The sequence below is a fragment of the Tenrec ecaudatus genome, chromosome 12 (genome assembly GCF_050624435.1).
Source record: "Tenrec ecaudatus isolate mTenEca1 chromosome 12, mTenEca1.hap1, whole genome shotgun sequence".
NCBI lineage: Eukaryota > Metazoa > Chordata > Mammalia > Afrosoricida > Tenrecidae > Tenrec > Tenrec ecaudatus.
The window spans coordinates 25,142,815-25,158,406 of NC_134541.1; positions in this window are offsets into that span (position 1 = coordinate 25,142,815).

The following is a 15,592-nucleotide window of genomic DNA, read 5'->3' on the forward strand; positions in this document are numbered from 1 at the left end:
CGAACAACAGAAACGTGGGTGAAAGGCAACAGCAGATGGTGTAAAATATGAAAATAAAAATTTATACATTATCAAGGTTCATGAGGGTGGGAGGGTAGGGGAAAAAGAGGAGCTGATATCAAGGGCTCTGGTAGAAAGAAAACATTCTGGAAATTATGATGACAACATGTATAAATGTACTTGATACAATGGATGTATGGATTGTTATAAGAGCTGTAAGAGACCCCAATAAAATGATTTATCCAAAAAAAATCATATCCTTCTGAGAATGACTCTGGAGCCAAACTTCCTGGGTTCAAATCTCACGTCGACTACTTGCTATGCTTCCTGAGGCAAGTCCTTTCCATTCTCAGACTGCTGGTTTCCCGTGGATAGAATGGGGATGATGGCAGCATCCGTGGGAATCCCTGGGTGGTGCTAAGGCACCCGTTTGCTAATGGACAGATTAGTTCGGGTCCATCCAGGGCTCCTAGGAGGAAAGACCTGACAATCTACTTGCAAAAAAGTAACCACCAAACCCTGGTACTGGGGCACGCGTGAGGTTACCGTGAGTTGGAACAGACTCAACAGTGACCTCGGGCTTGGGGGTCGGGGGATGTGATGTCGCTAATCACAATGTCATCGGTTCAAATCCACCAGCCGCTCCAAGGGAGCATAATGAAGCTGTGTGCTTCCGTGCCAGTGTGCAGCCAGGGAAACCCCTCATCGGGTGAGTGAGAACGGACCGGGAGGCCATAGGGTCTGTTGTGCCCTTGCCCTTCAGCGCCGCGCAGGGAATTACCGCAGCCTGCATTTCAGCACCCAGCGCTGATGCTGGCACGCAGTCTGCACGGCGAGGGGACCGCCTGCTGTTTGGGGCCTCCTTGGGCGCTCTGCCTTGCGCACCCACAGCCTTCTGGAAGGCAGGCGGACAATGACGCGTCCAGAGGCTTGCTTGGCCAGCCAGGTGTACAAGAGTCCAGAGAGGAAGTCACTAACTGACGGGAGTGGGGGGTGGGAGGGAGGGAGGGGGGGGCAGAGAGGGGGGACTTTGGGTTGGAGGCCCTTGAAGGATGCAGAGAAGTTCCCCGAGTCTCCAAGGAAGGTGTGTCCATTCTTCAGCTCGCCTCCGCCTCCAGCATCCCGCGGGCCTTGCTGACAGCCAGTCAGCCTGGTGCTGGGCGGTACAGCTCAAGGCCCGAGGAGGGTCTGCGGGCCAGTCTGGCCCTGGTGTAGCAGCCAGTCCGGTGGGGGCGGCAGGCGTGGCGATAGGGCAGGACACGGGAACAGCCTCAACCAGATGTGTGCAGGGAGCCACGGGAGTCCCCGCAGTGCTCACCTACAGGGTGACAGCCAGGGCACCAGAAGGGAGAAGAAAGAGGACCACAGCCAGGGCCAAGACTGGGAGAGTGAGAAGCTCTTATGTAGTGCCCCCCCCCCATCCCCACCCCTGGCTTCCTGGCCAGCATCCCCTGGCCCCACCGCTGCTGCAGGCCTCCCTGACTGCCTTCACTGAATCGTTTGCTGACTAGCTGCCGGTGGTCCCTGAAGAAGCACCCCTTTCTACTGTCACCCAGCCCCGCCCCACCCCCACCCTCACCCTCTGCCTCTCACCATCCTCCCTCCCTCTTCACTTGCTGCCAGAACATATATTACCAAACTTCACCACTGTGGCAGGACCGCCCCCTCCCTCCACACCTTGCACTAGCAAACTGTGGCCCGTGGGGTCAAACTCAGAATTCCTTCTGGTCTCCAAAACCTGCCCCAGGGGCCACAGTGGCTCCCCTGCCCTGGCCCCACAGCCAAGATGCCCCCTCACTGGTCAGCTCTGGCCTCTGGGGACCAGAATGAGTTGAACTCATCTCTGAGTCCCCTGCTCTGAACCCAAGCTAGGTTCCAGCCCACGTGTGATGGGTGCAGGTGGGTGTCTAAGCATGTGTGTGTATTGCAGGACCTGGTACAAACTCCGATTTCTCCAGAGGCACGTACTCACCACACACACAGCACTACCACCACCACCACCCCTGCCTCTGTCTCCTCTGCCTGGCTAGCTCTCTCTCTCCCTCACCCTGGCCCTTGATGGGGCGGGTACATCCCCAGTTCCCCGCACTATCCTTGACTCTGAATCGCAGCTTCCTTCTATGTGCAGTTGATGCTGTGTGTCTGTGGTCTCTGTCTCTCTCTGCTTCTCCTTGCCTTTATGGGTCTCGGCCTTTCCTGCTATCTCTGTGTCATTTTACTGTCTGGTTTCCTCTGGCTCCCTCTGGGCATCTCTGTTCTCGCCTGGAGTCTCTCTCTTCCAGTTTGGGCCATTCCTGCTCCTTGCAGCCAGTCTGCTTCTCAGTTGGACACCAGCAGCCCCCTAGGGCAGGTGGGGGCGGGGAGGGGCCAAGGCCAGACTGTCTGCTAGGTCTGCCTGCTGAGGTCTTTCTCCCCAGAACCCCCCAGCCCACCCCCACACTTGTCTGCTCTTCACTGCTGCCGCTCTCTAAAGCCGAATTCCATTCCCTTCAGCTCCAGGGGTCAGTCCTGCTCTGTGTCGGGTGTGCAGCCACAGGTCTGCCGGCCTGGCCATCTGTCTGCTCTCATCAGGCCTACTGTCTGAGTCGTGTGACTACTAGCCAGGGGCACTTACTAAGTGCCTCTGAGGACAGGGGAATCGGAGAGGGTGACCACAGCACAGTCAAAGCGCTGATGCCCGAGCACTGACCCACCGTGTCGAGGCTCACCCTGCTGCCGCTCCAGTTCAGAGAGGAGCACACTGAGGCTGGATGGTTGAGCCCCAGCAGGAAGGAAGCTCAGAGCTGCCTGGCTCCAGCTGGAAGTCCTGCTGCTTCTGCCACCTCCCCACGCCTGCCCTGCTCTGAGAGCCAGAGCCGGGCTGGGGCCCAGAGGGAGACCAGGGCCAGCAAGAGCCCCAAGCTGCTTCTGGGTCAGGGTTGAGGAATCACATAGGTCACCTCCTCCCTCAGTCCACCGGGGAGCTGCCCAGAAAGTGGTGACAGTGTGAGGGGAGGAGGGAGGAAGCACGCAGGGGGCCGTGCTGGGTTGTGACTAATGATGGGTCCACAGGCAGGCGGCTGAGGGGCCTGGGGAGACCCCAGCTGGCTGCAGGGAAGGAGGGTATGGAGGTGCCATGCATGGAGGATGGTGGAGTCAGCAACAGGGAAGGGGGCACCTAGCCCACCCCACACAGTACCTGCAGGCAGAAGAGAAGTTATCTGTGGAATGAATGAATGGGCCCACAGAATGAAGATGCAGACTGGCTTAGTTGGAGAGGAGAGGGGCCATGGTGTCAGGAGAGGGGTCTGAGCCCATGCTGCATGCCTGGCACTATGCAAGGTGTCCTTTACCTGCGTACCCTACGCCCCACCCCCAGCAGAGTCTCACACTCTTAACACCCAGATTTGCAGGTGAAGACGCTTGGGCTTAGAGGAGGGGCACCTGCCTGGGGCCACAGTAAGAGTTGAGCCCAGGTGCGTCAGACACTAGTGGTGGAGTACTGCTAACCGCAAGGTCAGCAGTTCAAACCACCAGCAGCTCCTCCGGAGAAAGACGGGTTTTCTATTCCCATAAAGAATTCCAGTCTCAGAAATCCACAGGGGCAGTTCTACCCTCCCTATGGGGTCACCATGTGTTGGCATTGATTCATTGACAGAGAGCGTTTGCTGTCAAACTCTGAAGCTCATTTAACTGCATCCAGGTGAGAGACAAAGGGGGACAGAGACCAGCAGACATGGAGGGCCCTGGAAGGAGCGGGACCTCTGCAGAAGGAGATGGTGCAGTTGTCTGAAGAGTGGTGGGTCGTGGGTCAACTCAGGGTGAGGAAGAGGTTGTGAGGGTCCAAGCACTGAGTGGAGGGTATCGGGACCCTATGTCTTTAGATCAGACACCCTGGGACCAGGCACACCTGGATCTGAAACCTGATCCAGCCTCTTCTCCTGGTGTGATCTGGGGCAAATGCCTTCCCTTCAGGAGCCTCCGTTTCTCCCGCGTCACATGGAGCTCACCGCGCTGTGAAAACAGCCCTGGCCGTGTGGAGAGGGCTTGGTCAGCCGTCGGGTGCATTTGCTTCCAGGTTGCACACAGCTGTCTTCTGCTCTCTATGACTCCTGCTGCCACTCAGGCCAGTCTCCGCTCTGCCCCCACACGTGCGGCCACACTAGTCCTTGCGGTCAAGTTAAAATCCAACCCTATCCCTTTGGAGTGCTGGCGGTGAGGCGAGTCACATGTTGGACTGTTAACCACAAGGTCAGCAGTTCAAACCCACCAGCTGTTTTGCGGGAGGAAGATGAGGCTTTCTGCTGCCATAGAGATCCACTGTTTCGGAACCCCCAGGAGCAGTCCTAGCCTCTCTCTTGAGGGTCACTATAAATTGGAATCAACTCCACGGCAGTGAGTTTGATTTGGGGTTCGGGTCCCTCTTCTCCATCCCGGGGGAGCCCCTGCTGGGATAGAGGTTACGTATTGGGTCGTTAACTGCGAGGTCAACCGTTTGAAGCCACCAGCTACTCCCAGGGAGAAAGACAGGGCTTTCTACGCCCGAATGGGGAGCTGATGACAGTGAGTACAAGAATGAAGAAAATCTTCTAAAACTGATTGAGTGGTGCTTGAAAACTCTTCTTGGTGGGATCGAACTATTGAGTTGTATGATACGTGAATTATCTACCAATGAAACCGCTGGGGGGTGTGCAGGTAGTTACAGGCTTGGAAACCCCCTGGGGCAGTTCCACAGGGGGAACCGGCAGTGAGTTTGGTTCTGGTTCTCTGCATCCGGGGACCCTGCCCCCGACCCAGCCCCACAGCACCTACAAGGAGAAACACAGGTGAAGGCAGGTCCCTGGGCAGAGGGAGGCCGTGGTGGCTTTAGCATGGAGAGCCCCAGGGGGCAACAGTCTGCCTGTTCCCTTGCTTTATTGCACGCAACACATTGAGAAGAATGGTCACATCTGCCTCTACCCGGACCCAATGAACTTCCTGTCTGGACTGCTCTCCAGGCCTACCCAACCCCCACTCCCCCGACCTGGAACACCCACCATTTAAATTGTAGGCAGCCATCCTCGGGAGGCTCCGTGGCTTCTCCTGAGAGATTTAAATGAACCTGTTGTTTAGACACGAGACGTTCTGCAGCAGGCTTCCCGTACCTTCTTAGAGGTCACCATACCACCTTCGTCCTCTGTTTGGAATCGCCCTATAAGCTTATGTTAAACACGTCAGGTTTCCTTGTTCCAATAAGCATTTGGGGCAAATTAATTGACACGTATCAAATTTGGTTCCCTGGATGTCCCCCTGCATGGCCCGCCCCTCATCTGGAGCCGGATAAAGCCCCTCTGAGCCCAGACCTTGGGTCCTCTGTCCGCCTTCCTCACCGAAGGCCCCATCCAGAGACGGTCCAGGTTTTTCTGCTGTGTCTCCACCTGCACTGCCTTCTCCTTAGTAAGTAAGCTCTTCATCCTTAAGGGGCCCGAGGGCAAAGGGCCTGAGGACACAGGCAGGCTGGACCCAGCACATCGCTGCATTCTGGGGGAGGCGGCAGGAGGGCCGGGGGGCAGGGCGGGGAGATGGCTCCTCTTCAGCTCTCTCTCGGGGGATTTCTTTGCTGGTTCATTCTCTCTTGTTGGTCCTTTCTGTCTGTCTTCCTCTCTGTGGCTCTCTCGCATACACATAGCACCACGAGGGTCTGAGAAAGCTCCATAGAGGAGAAGGCAAGAAAGGCGAGGGAGAGGAGCCAGACACTCCGACAAGGACACGCAGGAGGGTCCCATGGAAGATCCACCGGCCATTTTGAAGGGATGAACCAGAGAGGATAGAGTGGGAACGAATCTGCAGGAAAAGACAGCCACGCTCCCCATCCCCCTCCGCCCACCCCCGAGTCCGTACACATGACGGGGAAAGATTGCGCAGAGCCCCCAAATGTGAACCGTGAGTCACTGCTCCCTGGGTGGTGGGATTACAGGAAATTTTTATTTTATATCCTTCCGCACGTTCTTGTTTTTTTCCACACCTTTTCTAGCGCGAACACTCATTACTTCTGAAGCCAGGGGGAGCACAATAAATGTCATTTCTAAGAGAAAGAAAATGTCCACAGAGGGGGACAGAGCCTGGCAGGGCTGCGGGGAGGCAGCGAGCTGCGGGGAGGTGCGTGAGCATAGGCGGACGCCTGCACGTGTACACAGGCACACACACATGCCTCAGATGCACTCACACAACACGCCACACACACGCACATGCTCTCAGGGCTCACCCCCACCCACGTCCACACACTTGGCAGGCCGGTGCTCACACATTCATACACTCTCAGCCACACACACCCCCTCAGGCTCACCCACGGCCACGCACTCACACATTCTCTGACACACCTGCACTCACACTCATTCCCATAGCACCACTCCTTAGGTTCGCAGACTGAGCCAGGAGAATGAGATCCCAGAATTCTCTGAGCAAGAAAGAGGGTAGGAGCCAGGGGCAAGTGGGGAGAGAGGCCCACAGGGAAGGCTGGAGCTGGGGGGACAGGCACGCAGGCACCCCATTGCAGCCACCCTCAGCGGGCAGGGATCTGCGTGTCTGACAGACAATCAAGAAGATGCTGTTCCATCTTCTGAATAAACAAAAGAACTTATGAATGGGAGGGACCCCCGGAGACGATGTCTGGGAGGCAGGGAAGGGGGCGGGACACACGCACACGGGCACGGGCACACAGTGGGAACACACAGAGGGGCACACACACGGCACACACAGGCAGGGACTTGTGGAGGTATGTGCGCACACTCACGGGAGGGCGGGGGGTGGGGGGGAAGTCTGCATGGCCACTCCAGCAGGCTGCAGGGAAAGCAGGTGGGAGGAAGAGGAGGCAGCGGACAGACAGGATACTGGGTGTCAGACACACAGGCGCAGGGGCACCAGCAGAGTCGGGGGCAAGAGACTGCCCCTCCCACAAGCACTCAGTGCCTGGGGCAGGCGGCTGCAGAAAGGGTCTATGCGTGAAGGAGGGAGGCTGTGGGGCACCCTGGAGTCGGAGGGGCTGAGCATGGACCCCTGGTGTGAGGAGGTGCCCCACTGGCAGGCCCAGCTCAGCCCCCTCCCAGCCCCTCCTCCGGGGAACCAGCCGGGGCTCTCCTATTGTTTTCTCAGGCTTTCCTTGGCGCACAAAGATGGATGCGCCGCTTCTGGAATGGGAGCTGGGAAGGCACGTGCCTCGAAAGAGAAAGAGCAGAGAAGGGCGACAGTGCAGGGCGATGGAGCTGAGTTGGTGGACCGCAGGCCGGCCGGCAGCGGGAGCACCAGCCATGCAACCTGGAGGGGTGGCACAGGGAGCCACGGGGAAGCGAGGAACAGGGAGGCTGTGAGCCAGGCGAGGGGAGGCTGGCTGGACCCCCAGCTCACACACTCCCAGCCCCCTAGGGTTAGGTGGGCTCCCCACTGTCCACCCAGATCTGGTGGCCGAGGAGGGACAAATCCAGGAGAGTCTGGGAGCCGGAGACCCCAGCGCAGGGCCTGGAGAGGAGGGAGCAGTTGGTCACCTACCGGGCGGGGGACAAGGGTTGGAAAGACCTGGCAGACAAGCTTTCAAGTTGGGAGAAGGAAGGGGAAGGGAAAAGCTAGACCAGAGCTCGAGGGCCCGGACACAGACAGGGGCTAAGGTTTGGGGGAGTTGCCTCAGGTCCCTGTTGGGGCAGAAGCAGGGAGCTGGTGGAGGGGCCTGCAGAGTCCTCCCAAGGCAGGGTGGGCTGGCTTGGCCTGACCAGGAGAGCTGTTCAGAGGCCAGTCCCACCACTACCACGCCGCCCCAGCCTCCTCTGGAGGCCTGACCTGGGTCCCTCGGGGGTCCTGGGACTAGTTCCCATGAGGCAAGGGGGAGTTCGGGGCTGGGGTCCTCATCAGGACACCCCAGGGGGGACGAAGACACAGCTGGGCGGGGGGGGGGGGAGCAGCAGAATGGCAAGCTCTCAAGGAAGATCGTCTGTGGGTTCCTGGGCAGGTTAGGGGCACTCTGGTGCTCACGCTCTGGCATGTGTGTGCACGCGTGTGCGCCCATATGCACACACACACACACACATACGAGAGGCTAGACTGGGACCGGGAGAGGAGGAGAGGAGGGTGAAATCCATGTCATGAGACAGAGGAAAGCAGGGGCACATCCTGGAAAATCACAGAGAGGGAGAGAGAGAGTGGGCATGGGGATGGGGTCAGGGAGAGACAGAGACATGAATGGTGATGGGACGAGAGAGACAGTTAAGAAGAGTTGGTAATAGACAAAGAGAAGGAGAGCCAGAGGCAGACCACTAGAGAGAGAGAGAGAGAGAGAGAGAGAGAGAGAGAGAGAGAGAGAGAGAGAGAGCAAGCAGGATGCAGGGGCTATGCACAAAGCCAGTGCTGATTTCTGTAGCACCTTAGAGATAGAGAAAGAGCGGGCTGAAAGCGGAGGGCGGGGGAGGCGGGAGGTAGAGCGCCACACCACTCTCTCTCTCCCTCAGCCCAGCACGCTGGAAAGGCTCAGGGGGTGTTGATTGAATGGCGAGATGAATGTGCCAGTGACTCACAGAACCAACTCCAAAGTGAGACCCAGCAGAGGGGCGGGGGCGGGGAACAGGCAGGGGGCCGTTCTCTCTCTGTGTGTGTCCACACGTTCTGAGAATGACAGTGACCCCAAGGTCCCAAGAAAGAGAAAGTGAGAAGTGTAGTGGGCTTCGACAGACAGACAGACAAACATCGACAGACAGGCAGGCTGTGTGTGACGCAGTGAAGGACACCCGGCACTACAGGGTTTGGTGTTCCCAAAGAGCACACCCAGAGCTGACAGTAAGACACGACAGACAATCAGAAGGACCAACAGACACACACCCACAGGCTGGGAGGACACAGAAAGACAGCTGGAGGGGCAGGAGGAAAGGCCAGGACACACATGACCTGACCGGGCCTCCCTCTCTTCTTCCCTCCCTCCTGTCATCACCCATGGGTTCCCCACAAACACACACCTGCCTGGTCCTAGGGCCGACCCACTCATAGCTAGGCCCCCAAGAGGGCTCTGGACTGGCCGACGGACAGGTGGACGCCAGCAGCACACACTGGGGCAGGAGGTATTCTGGAAGCCCTTCCTGGCCCAGAGGGAGAAATGGCCAATAGACTTGGGGGGTGGGAGAGGTGAGGGGTGGCTGGGGGGCAGGGGAAGCCCTGGGGAAGGAAGGCTGGGGCTGGAGGCCACAGCACAGAGGGCAGGTTGGGTCAGGAAAGAGCACTTCCAGCAGTGGAAGTAGCACATGTAGATGCCCAGAGAGGAGAATGTCAGGGAGGCGTGGGGGTGACCTGGGTGGCAGGTATGTGGGAGAGAGCAGGGACCAGGCTCCAAGGTGAGGTGATGAGGTGTGAAGGGACCTCTGTCCAGGGCTGAGGCCTGGACTGCACCTCAGGGTGGAGGCCGGGGGGCTGGGTCCCAGGGAGGGACTGAACCAAGGCATGACAGTCGTGTGTGTGTGTGTGTGTGTGTGTGTGTGTGTGTGTGTGAGAGAGAGAGAGAGAGAGAGAGAGAGAGAGAGAGAGAGAGAGAGAGAGAGAGAGAGAGAGAGAGGAAGGGGCTGCTTCTGAAGACAAGTGACCTGGACGAGGGGAGTGGGTGGAGGCAGCACAGAGGTGACCTTGGCAGGTAGCTCAAGAGAGAGGCAAGAGAAGCGTGCCAGGGTTCCACGCCATTCCCAAGGGTGGCCGAGAGCGTCCCAGGGACATGGGCCCAGAGAAGACAGCACAGCTCTCGGGGGAGGGGGTGTTGGATGCACAGGAGATGGCTCTGCAAGCCCAGGAGAGGAGCGGGGCTCTTCTGGGCAGCAGGGAGGATCCATGGATGCAAAGGTATAGACCAGGCGTCCTCAAACTATGGCCTGAGGGCCACATGTGGCCCACCAAGGACATTTATCTGGCCCACTGGGTGTTCTTGCCCCCTTTGCTTTTTTACTTCAAAATAATGTGCAGGGTGCATAGAAATTTGTTCATAGTTTTTTTTAAAACTATAGTCTGGCCCTCCAATGGGTCTGAGGGACAGTGAACTGGCCCTGTTTGAGGGCCCCTGGTATAAGCACATGAAGGCATGCAGGGTGGCAGGTGTGCTGGGGCAGGGCTCGGGGGCTTAGAAGCAGCAGGGCTGAGGGCAGCGAGGACTGTCGTGGAGAGAACACAGGGAGCTGTAAAGGAGAGTGTCCCTTCAGAGGGCCACTCCTGTCGCAATAAATGAGTCCTCATGCCACCTCAGGCTGCTATCCACAAAATCTATAGTTCAAACCCACCAGCTGCTTCTCCACAGAAAGGTGAGGCTGTGCGCTCCTGTAAAGAGTTCCAGTCTCGGAAACCCTACAGAGCAGCTCTGGCCTATCGTGGCAGTTGTGTGGTTGTCATAGGACATCCATGTCCACAGCCTGAGGCACCTAGGGGTGCAGAGGGGAGGCAGAGTCCTCCAAGTTGGAGCCTCTGAGGTGATGGAAGTGGGGGGCTGGGGGTAGAGGGACAACTCAAGGGAGGTCTGGTGGCCAAGGCCTCAGGAGGTGGGAACCTGTCAGTCCCAGGGGCGAGTAGGTGGGGATGGTGCCCTGAGGGCTGGTAGACAAGAGAAGTCCCTTCCCTGCGTCTTGGCAGATGAGACTGTGGTTCCGCACCCATCAGGCCTCGGCAATTAGATCGTTCCTCCAGTCAGTCACCGAGTGAGCACCTACTATGTGCCAGGCTCTGTACTAGGAGCTGGGGACACAGCCCCTGCCCTCCAAGGCTTCCAGCATGCAAGGCCGAGGATAAAGCAGTAAGCCAACACATTCGGGGATGACAAGGAGAAGCCATGCTATGGTGGCCAAGCTCTAGGGGCAGAATCACGACGCATCGGCTGCTAACCGCAAGGTCCAAAGTTGGAACCCACCAGCTTGCTACTCCCGTAGAGTGCCCATTGCAGAAACCGACAGGGGCATTCTACCCTGACAGATAGGGTCACTGGGAGTCAGCCCCACTCCACGGCAGTGAGTCTGGCTTTGTTGCTGTTGGCATCGTTCTAGAGCTGCAGTTCTCAACCTGTGGGTCTCGACCCCTTTGGGAGGGCGAATGATCCTATCACAGGGGTCGCCTGATTCATAGTAGCAAAATGACTGTGATGAAGTAGCAACGAAAATAATGTGATGGTTGGAGGGTCCCCACCACATGAGGCACTGTATGAAAGGGTCGCGGCATGAGGACGGTTGAGAACCGCTCTTCTGGACAGAGTGGCCTGGGGAGGTCTCTGTGAAGAGAGGCCCTGGAGCTGGTGAGGGAGAGGGCGGGCACCTCAGGCAGAGCCAACAGCAAGTGCAAAGGCCCTGCGGTGGGAACAGCATGTTGGCCTAGGAACAGTAAGGGCAGCGTGACTGGAGTGAACCGGATACAAGGAGTGGGTGGGAGAAGGATGAGGAGGTCCTCATGGCACTTGCTTTGGGTTTGGTCCTACGATGGGCCCCCCTGGTGGGAATGGACCCCCTAGTCAGGCCCAGGGAGAGGAAAAACTAAGGGCCCCTCAGGCCCAGCCTGGCCCCTGCAGGACTTGCTGACAGAGGAACCCGATAAACCTTGGACGTTCTTCCCCCGCTGCCCCCCCAACTCTGCAGCAGAGAGGCTGCAGGAGGGGCGAGAGTCAGGAGATTTTACAGAAACAGACGCAGGTCTGACGCATGAATCAAGAAGGAGAAAGCCCCAGAGAAGCTCCGGGGAAGGGGGTGGGGGTGTCAGGGAGCGCGGGCGCGGCGAGGCGAGACCCTCACACCACCAGAGGCTCTGATGACGTGCAGTATGTACACACGCACACGCCAGCCCACGCGGGACAGCCGTGTTGGCCACGCTTCACGGGAAGTGTGACGCAGGGCTCTGCTGGCTGGCAGGAGAGGCCTGGGGCACGGGTGATGGGAAGACCCCGACAAAGAGAAGGGGGGTAGGGGAGATGTGCAGCAGCAGGCCAAGCGATGAGCCTGAGACCCCTTCAGAATCATAGAGAAAGAAGGACGGGCACCTGGACAGAATCACCCAGATAGACACAGATCCCCTCACACAGGTGGGGCTGACCAACACTACACACGTACCCACACGCACCGGGACAGACACACAAAGAGACCTGTGGACAGACACCTTGCCACACAGCCAGAGCCGAGAGACCAACAGACGCCAGCACTCACAGGGACAGAAGCAGGCAGCCGGAGCTGCAGCCACAGAGACCGCCAGTCACACAGATCAACTGCCACACTGCCGGACCTGGTCAGGGAGGCAGACCCTCACTCTGAGACAGATGAAAATGCACAGGCAGACACACACACACACGCACACAGAGACAGGTGGGGGGCGGGTGGGAAGGCAGACAGACACACACAAGGATGAGGGAAGGACAGGGTCCCAGGAGTGTGGGCAACCCTGTGCCTGTTCGCAGAGTGGCCAGCAAGCTGACTCAGTGTGTGTCCCCACCTCACTAGGGGCACAGGCAGGGGGCTAGCCCAGTGGGTCAGTATTGACCAGATGGCCTGGGCAGGGGGTGGGGTGGGACAGGCAGGTGCAGGCCAGAACAGTGCCGAGGGAGCCGGGACTCTGGAACATGCCCCACGGAGGGCGTCAAGAAGGGGTAGGAGGACTCTCAGGGGACACTGAGGTGGGGGGTGGTACCTATGGAAGACCAGGAGGTTCAGCCAAAGGACTGAGTAGGTGGTCCACACCGTGGGATGTGAGACCCCAGGCTGAGCTTGCCAGGCTTGGTGGGAAAGGAGAGATGGATCATTAGGAGCCTGAGCTACCGAGAAGGAGCCAGCTGAGAGGTTGAGGGGTGTGGAGGGGGTGTGGAGGGTGTGCCTCAGGGGAAGTGGTGTCGCTGAGGCATCTGCCCAGGAGCAGAGGTTCAGAGTCGGGTGCTGAGACTCTGAGGATGCTGACAACAGGTCACGCCTGTGGGGTGATGGGCTGAGAGTCACTGGGGGACAGGGGTGGGAGGGTAGGGGCAATATTATTGGGATGAGGGCTTGGAGGCGGGAGCGGGGAGCCAGTTCTAATCAGAGCGAGGCTATTGTGGTGAGGGGGGCTGGGGGCGGGAGTGTTAACGGGGAGAGAGAGGCCCCAGAGGGTCAGCAGGCCTGGGGCTCTGCCACAAGATGCTGGCTGTCTGTAGATCAAGGTGTTTGCACAGGGCCAGGATCGATACGGACAGGGGCCAGGAGGGGGGAGGCAGGGTGAGCAGGGGCGCCTGGAATGAGAAGTAGCCCTCAGCCACCCGTGAGGCAGCGGGGAGAGGGGGAGGCATGGGGAGGGAGAGAAAGAGAGGCAGGCTCACCAGGAAAAATCTAGATGGAGCCCCCAGGAGCAGGAGAAGAAAGAGGCAGAGGGGGGAGGAAGCAGAGAGCGAGGGGGAAGAGGTGGGCGATGGGCGCGCGTACACACACACACACACACACACACACACTCACACACCCCCTACACTTGAGCAGTGACGCACAGAATGAAGGCAGAATTCAATAACAACTTGGAGAAGGAGCCGGGAGCCGGGAGCGGGGGAGAGAGGCGGACAGAGAGGTGTGGGGAGCCGATTGTCCTCCGAGGAGCTCAGTAATTGCTGACTGAATGAAGGGGCACAAAGACCCTGGCAGCAGGGGGAGGGGCAACGGCTGATACACTTCTAAGTGAGACAGACAGAATGTCACAAGGCAGAGAGAGAGAACACAAACCCCCCAGCAAGCTCTGGCTTTACAACCATGGTGGGGGAAGGGGCAGAATGGGAAGAACAGTTTGCAGTGTGGCCCCCAGGGGCCGGGCAGCCTGCTGGGTACTGCAGGTGCTGTGTTTCTTTGCTCTGGGTGGTGAAGCCACAGGTGTAGACACAGGTACAAGCCACTGAAATGTGCAATGAAGAGTTACAGTGTGTAAACCATATGTCCACGAGCCTCTTAATGAGAGAAAGAATAAAAGAGGGAAAGGAAGATCTATGTGTCAGGCAGGAACACACACACACACACACACACACACACACCACCCACCCCACCCCACCCCCCAAACCCAGGACAGAACCAACTCAAGGACAGTCTCGGGGAAACGGAAATCTAAAGGTGATGCAGAGAAAGACAGGCTCCTGAGCCCTCCCCCAGGAAGGGAGAGCTGGGGGAAACAAGGGGGGCTGAGTCTGGAGTGGCGGGCCACCACAGGGCAGAAAGGAAATCACCCACATAAGCCCCTTGCACAGAGGGGCCCTAGAAGGGTGCCGGAGCAGGTGTCCAGCTGTGGGGGTCATGGCCACGCAACAGGCGAGCCTGTTGGAGGGCGGGAGTCAGGGAGAGTGCGCCCCAGGGGAGGAGGCAGGAGGTGCAGAGTCTCGGCGGGGGCTAGGAGGAATGTAGGGGTACCCGGTGCTGTAAAGGACTCCGGGGGCAGCTGTGGGCAGGGGTCTAGAGTTCACAACTGGGGGGGGGGGGTGGCAGGAGACTGAGGCAGGTGTGGCACTGAGATGGCCCAAGAGGAGTGGCAAAAGGAGCTAGTCGAGGAAGTGACCCTCCGAAGAAAAGGCGGATGGGCAAACACAGCGACAGACGAACACATTGCTCGCCTGCCGGCCGCCGCCCATCAACTACAGAACAACTGAACTGCGGAGCAGGCTGGGAGTCGGCCGTGGAGAGAGAGGAGCGACTTCAGGGGCGTGGGAAAGAGACTGAGAACATCTGGACAGATCCAGATGCACCTGGGGCGGGTGGTGAGCAGAGGGTGCACCCCCACTCCAGGGAGGCCCTCTTTGCCCGGCCACCAAAACAACCATAGAAGAAATCACCCCCCGAGGGAGTGCAGAGCATCAAGGTAAGTGGCAGGCCGACAGGCAGCTTGTCACACTCCTGCTCATGTGTCCACACACGAGCTCTGTGAATGCTGCTGCGTGCAGAGGCAGGGCAGATTTCAGAACCGCCTTAGAGACAGGGAGAGAGCAGGCAGGCAGGCAGGAGGAGTGGCAGAGAGTCTCACACACGGACACACGTGCAAACACACAAGCACACACAGAGCCCGGCACAGGCGAGAGGCCACAGAGGGCAGGGACTCGCAGAATGAACACACATGCTGAGAGCCCCTCAGAGAGGGACACACACACATACACACACACACAAACACCCCTCCCATAGCCCCACCCCTAGCGAGAGGGACCGGAAGAAACAGCTGCTCCACTCTGAGTGTTTTAGCAAGAGCCAGGATCATGAAGGTGGCAAAGCCCCCAGATAATGGCAGTGACCCCCAAAGCCGGAGCAAGGGGAGACAGTGGCTGCCCACAGAGACAGGGAGACCTAGGGACAAAGAGGGACACAGACACATGCCTGAGTGGCCTGGACAAGTGCCCGAAGGGGCTTCACAAATGAGTGGGGGCTGGTCCTTGAAGTGGTGGCTGAGACGCAGGGCCGTGCGGGGCACAGGCAGGGTTGCCCACGAGCTGCCCGTCTCGTCCTGATGAAGGACATGGGTGGATGAGAGGACACAGAAAGGCTAGCGCTCAGAGACAGAAAAGCCAGAGAATCAAAACCCCAGGAAGAAATAGACACAGAACAGAGACAAAGAGAGCCAGGAGAACAAAGACTGAGAGATAGAGAAGGAGGGGGAGAGAGAGAGAGAG